Here is a 7267-nt window from a genome sequence, read left to right as displayed (position 1 = left end):
AAGTTCAACCCACCACTTTTTTTTCTTAAAATGCCCTGTACCAAGTCAGGAAAATGGCCATTGTTATATTATAGTTCGTTTCTGTGTGTGTTACATGTTGTGTTTCTGTTGTGTCGTAGATCTCTTATATTTGATGCGTTTCCCTCAGTTTTAGTTTAAAAACCGGTTTTGTTTTTTCTCTATCGATTCATAAATTTCGAACAGCGGTATAGTACTTGACTCAATCTTTCTGATGGACAAGTAACCTCGGACATGAATATGTGTAATTATGCTCAGCGGATCTTGGCTAGATCAACAAAGGACCGTGATGATCTTAAATGGTGGAACCATAAACAAGGTGAAAATGCCCAAGAAAACTCAATGTATACAGCAGTACATAACCCACGGTGCATAACCATAACGGCCACTTCTGGCGGAAACGGATACTGCCACCAAAACCAACGGCGACTTTCGGCGTTTTTCCTATGATGGACTCGGACGACGATCCGAATAATGATGATTTAGACAAATCTGTTAGGTAAGTGATACAATTGCTGTGTCCACGGAATCCTCGGATGTTTTTTTGTCATCTAGAAACCACTTATCCCAACGAAGATGTATTCCTTTTATATTTAATTAGCATTTTAAACTAGTGACTATGTGTTGTGCAACTCTTTTTCCACCAAAATGATAATTATTTCCGCTTTAATTAGAACAGTATTAGCCATACTTGCATGGTTTCGACGTAAACTTTCTTTTGTTAATAACATTTTGTGCATAATTCAAGATTTAAAGTCAAACTCCTTCCTTTTCAAAATTATTAGAAACGGACCCTTTCACCTAGATCAAATTACTGGAACCGGACCCATGTCAGCTTTATTGCAGGCACCAGACCCTTAATGATGTCAGTTCCCTATGTTTGGAATGTATGTTAAAGGATTTCCGAAAGTTATGTTTGAGGGGTTTCTACAGCGTATAGATACAACAATACAACTGTACTCCATTGTCAAGTCCGGTAGAGCTATTTCTAGTCTTGTCAATGAAACCTTCTTTGGTGAATTAAGCGACATGGAACCAACTCGTCTTGGGTGTCCAAAAGCTATATCAATTTCTCGACTGATGTCAACAGTAACCGAAATCTTTCACTACCAATGTGACCCATCAGAAAGGTAACATTATAATTGTTTTATACTTGACTAATAGAGAATCTACGTAATACCAATATAAAATACCATAACAAGCATGACAAAATAGCAATCCAAAGATACCTATATCACTGTTAAAACTGAAATAAAAAACAATAAAGGTCATTCTCATATTTTCAAAACAGAAAACTGGTGTATAGGGTCGTTTCTCGATGTATTTTTGCAAAGTTTATGCATGCATATACTTTTTTTGAGAAGCAAATAAACATGTTAAGATGAAGAACAATTGCAGATGTGTTGCGAGTTCCAAGATGGCCACCATAGCTGAAAATAGTTTTACATAGAACCCAATAGCAAAACAACACTTATTTATATTGTGTGACACCGCAAAGTCCGTATGAACCACACTTTCAGAAATGGTCCTTACATGGTCCTCGTTTAGAATTGTTCAAATGACCCTGCCTGTGATTAAAGATGACTACCATTGCTGAACTTAGTTCAACATAAGATACTATGAGAAATGGCTAAAATTTCTTCTTCTTCTCTGAAACTAATTGGCAGCAGTAGTTTGCAGTTGGACAACTTTCAGATCGGTTTCTTTTTACTTGGTCCCAAATATAAGATGGCTTTCATCACAAGACAATTCTGGTTATAGGTTTACATTTTGTTCAGGTAGGTTATCAGGATTCTAGGGGCCTTTGGTTCCCTTTTATTTTTTTTAATTTTCCGTATTTTTTTATTGATCTTTGTCGTTGCGCTCACTTGTTTAAGTGGTTTCTGCATGTCTCTTCAAACTACGTGTATGTTAAATCAATCTTATGTTATAATATACTAGTAGTGAAATATGGTTGGAACTTCCAATATGAAGAACAACAATATAACTGTCGTTCATTGTCAGTAGTGAATGGCTTTGGCTAATTTAAAGTACATATATACTATACAATTTCTTACAACATGAAAGTTTAGACATTGTGTTGATTTTGTAGGTCATTTCGAATAAATACAACAAGGAAAGCTGTCTACCCAGAGGTACAACTGGTGGATAATTTTGTTCAGCCGGTTGATGTCAACATGCAGGATGTTTCTTCTGATCTATACTTGAGATCAATAACATTACGGTATATCTCTACATCTAATAGGTTTTTTTAAATCAATAATAAAATTGTCGCCAAACCAGGATAACTTGTATTAATAATTCATCTAGTTTCATCATTTATTTACGGAAGCGTATTAGCGCCACACATTTAAAAAAAAAAAAATTTCCTATGTTTGCGTTATAACGCAGACCTTTGCCCTCAGACCTTTGCGTTTAACGCAAACCTTTTGCGTTATAACGCAAATCTTTTGCGTTACAACGCAAACATTTGCGTTACAACGCAAACCTTTTGCGTTACAACGCAAACCTTTGCGATATAGCGCAAATATCTTGATTTCAATTATTCATTAAGTTCTGTATATATGTCCGTCTGTCATTCATTTCGGATGTGATTTACTAGTAGATAAAAAAAAGAAACATACATGCAAGGCCAAATCATTATAATAAATATGCATAGGAATAATGGAATAATTAAAGTGCAATTATACATAAATTAAGACTGATTTGTGCATCAGAAAAGTATATAATTTAACAAGAAAATAGATATAGTTTAGTATATAGTCATATTAAAATTGAAAGATCAAAAATAATGTCATACAATTGTGAAACCAACCTCCAAGTCAAATAGACAAAATGATCTTTCTGCTTTAAAATGAATTATTAATAAGGAAACATTTTTTTTAAATCTCAGAATATGATCAAGATTCTTTAAGAGAATATAATGAAGTATTTTTAAGATTCTTGGGTAGCAATTTGAATAGAGAGAACATGATTTTATTAATAAAACTCACTGTTTATCTGACGTCCAGCAACAAATATGTCATTGAATGCTTATTCAAAAACTTTCTTAACAGGTTAAATGTTTCTGAAACCCTCTCCCTCCCCTTTTATCTATTATTTGAGGCAGTTTGGGGGGACTAGTTTGAATGTTCTCTATTCAGTACATGGGACCTGGGGCCTGTTTATCGAAACTGTCCTAAGATCGGTCCTAAGAATTTCTTAGGACAGAAGTTAGGATGAAGTTAGGACCGACTTACGACACGTCTCAGCATGCACATCGAAGCTATCTTAGGATTATCTTAGCTAGGACGTCCTAACTGATGTCCTAAGTATTAGCGGAAAAGAAAAATCAAACCGAATATGAAAAAAATAATAATTATGGTATCATATTTTATCAATAATTTTATTTCAAATATGGTTAATTAGAATCTAATAACTAATATGTAGTTTTAAATTAAAGGTAATAAATAATTTTTGTAAAATAATTGTACATTTAAACTGTATGAAACAAAACATGACACAAAAATAAAAAAATAACAAACTAACTATAAACAAGATATATAATACGTAAAAATCATAACATAATTTTGAGTGAGTTGAATTCGAAGTGTCACATTTTCATTCTTTAACAGTTCAAATGCAAAGTTCGTGCATTATTCATATCATTACGGAGAATTTCAACTATTTTTACTACTGCTTTAAAAATAATACGCGTGAAAATGAACAAAAGACGAAATTCGAATGTATCCTAAAGTTAGGACCATCCTAAGACACCTAAATTGGTATCCTAAAGTTAGGACAATTCCTAGGATTTTCCTAAGTTGCGACATGTTTGATAAACCCATTTAGGACTAAGATGTGTCCTAAGTTGGTCTTAGGACACGTCCTAATCCTAAGAGAGCTTCGATAAACTGGCCCCAGGGTTCTTAGAACGAACGATTAAAATACAAAAAGGATCAATTTAGATTGCACATTTTCAAATCAGAAGGAATGGATAGTGTGTTTCTAGGGACATAGGAACATGCAAGGATAAAAAATGCTGGCATGCTTCTTTATCAATTTCGATGGGCACATACAAGGATTAATGAAACATCCTTAAGTTCATCCTTGCATTTTTCTTTATATATTTGTTTCAATATTTATTTTGTTTGCACACTTTTCATTAAAAAACAAAGACCCATGCGCGAGATCTGGAAGAGAAAACCCATGCACAATCAGTACAATACTGTTGATAAAGTTGCAGTAGGAACTGATTTTTCTCTTTTATCTTGTCTAGATTGTAGTGCCCATTCGCCTATACGTTGTATTTTTATATATGTTGTTGTTTGCAATTTGATGATAGTATCAAGAAAAACGTAAATAGCTGAGTGACAACTATAGAATTACTTTTATTTCCATGATGAACCAAAGTGAACATATATATACATACAACTTTAATATTAAACCAGCATTAATTAATGCTCGTGGTTTTAGTATTATTCAACTAGGAAAGTTTTCGCTAAAATAGGCTATCGGAAATACAACTGAACGGATTAATCCTGCGCTAAAATGGTCTCTAATGTCTGCGCTAAATTGTCCCCTAGTAGTTTTGCGCTAAAATTATCAGCGCCCATCTGTTTTCTTGTTCATAGTTGAGATTAAATTTCTTTTTGTTTATGAAATTGGCAAATTTTATTAAATTAATTTTCTTGTGGTTAATTTTGAATTTGCTTTCAACTGTTGATTCTTTTAACATTTAATACAGGCGATGAAACAAACGATTCAACCAATAAACATTTTATTCGGAAATTTTCAAAAGCGGATAAAAGAATAAGCCCTTGACATGCACCATTTGCGAGTATGATGGTCTTGTGAAACAATGATAGTCCGTCGGAAGGGGGCGATAAATGACTGACCCGTGTTTTATTAAGAGAGAGCAATATCTCTTGCACATAAAAGTCACCCTTTTAGATTTCGAAAAAAGCAGGCTAAGGCTACAAGGAAGCACTCGCACCCTCAAAGTGGAAACGGATTAATATAAGTTGTAATAACTTGTTTCACAATCCACCATAAATAAATATGTTTAACCTAAAAGAAAAAGCAGCAGAAAAGACTGTGGTTTAAACCTTTTCTTTTTTTTTAAATATCCTGTTTCAATCAAAAGAAAGAGAAAATATATTTGCTCCAAGGGGATACTAATGTAAATGAATATTATTTTCCCGTTTTAATTTAACTGTACTTAAAAAAAAAATATGTGCCGCTTTTGCATTTCGGTTATATACGTACAATGTAGCAAGTCAAGCAAACCGCTCATATAAATTATGCTGTATGATTGAGCTGCACGAAATAAAAAAAAGTACGACGTTATTTATACAATGCATGAAAAATAACGCCAAATTAACGTTATACCAAAACTAACACCAACACCGTACGCGACGTCTCAAGCATTTTACTTTGCAATTACTACAAAGGTGATAAATTTTAATATATACAGCCTCCTCCATTAATAACTACGGTTTCCTTTGGATCTTGAATAAGAAATAAGATAAAACAAAGGTTTGCGTTTAACGCAAACATAGGAAGAAAAATTAAAAAAAAATGTGTGGCGCTAATACATTAATACGCTTCCGTATTTATTTATTTTTTTCAGATGCATTTTTTTTTTTAAATCATTGTGAAAAAAAACATTTTTGTGTTATCATAAAACATTCATCAATTCAATTTAGACCATACTTACGAAATAGAAAGAATTCGGTTGTGTGTCAATGAGATAAAACTAGCAAAACACCATTATCTTGGATCGCAGGATGACCTTCAATAATGAGTATAATCCGTATACGCTTTATCTAACAAAATACTAAATGGCATCGAAATATTAAATACCAATTTTCACAAACCTTGTACACTAATTGTTTTATCAATGTGTGTTAACTTTTTTCCCTATTCATTTTCCAGAGATCATTTGTTTGATAAACCTCTACGCAGACGAAGGAAGCAAAGGACGAACAAACGTTCAGATGTATCCAAACCAGGCGAGGTTGCAAGAGGATGCCTACCAATCAGACAACATCACAAGACCGATGAGAGTAAAATCCTTCCAACCACCCGACTTAATTGGAATTGACATGAAAGATCTAGACGGGAAATAATGATCATTAAAATACATGTATCACTCAACAATTATTTCTCTTTTTTATATGGTAGATTTATTCTAGAATACCAATTTGAATGCACTTAATATACATATTTTATCTTATCAAGAATAAAAAGCAAAAAGTCGGAAAAAGTGATACCATAAACAAAAAATACCCGAGAGTGAAACGCCAAATATTCAACTCAGGACAAAGCAGCAATGTCATTAGACAATGAAAACATATACATTGTATATTCAAATAATTTTATTCTCAACAAAAAAATAACATGTATTTCAACAATGTTTAACAGCAACAAAAAATGTCGGAATAATTGCAAAACCCTGAATCAAAGAAACACAATTTTAAAATGTAAAGTCGTGCACAACCCCTTTATGCAATAACACAAAAAATATATCAATAAAAACAATATTTTCATATAAAACAAAATCGCTTAATGCAAAAACACAACTTTAATATAATGCACCAGCGATTATTCAGCAGCACAAACATTTGGCGGCGATACAAACAGTATGTTCATATAAAACAAAAGTCTTTAAAAATATAACAACAAATCGTTTAAGACGTGCACAATCCCTTTGTGCAAAAACACAAACGTAATTAATTATGACCAGTTTTCTTGGAATATTTGTACAGAGAGGCTCTAAATTTATAGAATGTTCCACAAGTAGAGCATTGGAATCTTTCTGGATTTTCGTGTCCTTTGGCATGCTCTGCCTAATATCTTGTCATTTGAATGATTTGTTACAAATATCACAGTTTGATCCCCTAACTTTTACACCGCAGCTGAATACATGCCTTCTTTTGTTTCTAATATTGGTAAACTTTGCCCCACACTTATCACAACTGTTTTGTTTTGTTCCCTCATGCATGGATTTGTGTCCTTCAATATCCGCCGTATAGTTGAATCCTTTACCGCATTGGGGACACAAATATTTAAAGCGGTTAATATGCTGGTTTTAATGGTTCTTAAGTCCAACTCTGGATTTAAAAGTTTTAGGAGTTTTGGACACTTGGAACATTTATAATTAAAAGCAGTATGTGATAGTTTTCTGTGGTTCTCTAAATGATATTTTGTATCAAACTGCTTACTGCACTCTGAACATTCCAACATGGAACCACCGTGTCTCCGAATG

At 33.0% G+C, this 7267-nt stretch overlaps 1 long non-coding RNA gene across 1 annotated transcript; it reads left to right on the top strand.

The window, feature by feature from the left end:
• Positions 1–381: 381 nt before the first annotated feature.
• On the top strand, positions 382–6083 carry LOC143042365 (uncharacterized). Its single transcript, XR_012967969.1, has 3 exons — positions 382–517; positions 2111–2242; positions 5935–6083. It is a non-coding gene; the product is annotated as an uncharacterized LOC143042365 (long non-coding RNA).
• Positions 6084–7267: the final 1184 nt, after the last annotated feature.

This window comes from Mytilus galloprovincialis, chromosome 1 (genome assembly GCF_965363235.1).
Source record: "Mytilus galloprovincialis chromosome 1, xbMytGall1.hap1.1, whole genome shotgun sequence".
In the NCBI taxonomy this organism is placed as follows: domain Eukaryota; kingdom Metazoa; phylum Mollusca; class Bivalvia; order Mytilida; family Mytilidae; genus Mytilus; species Mytilus galloprovincialis.
Note: the sequence above shows the minus strand (reverse complement) of the source record. Positions and strands in the feature narration are given on the sequence as shown.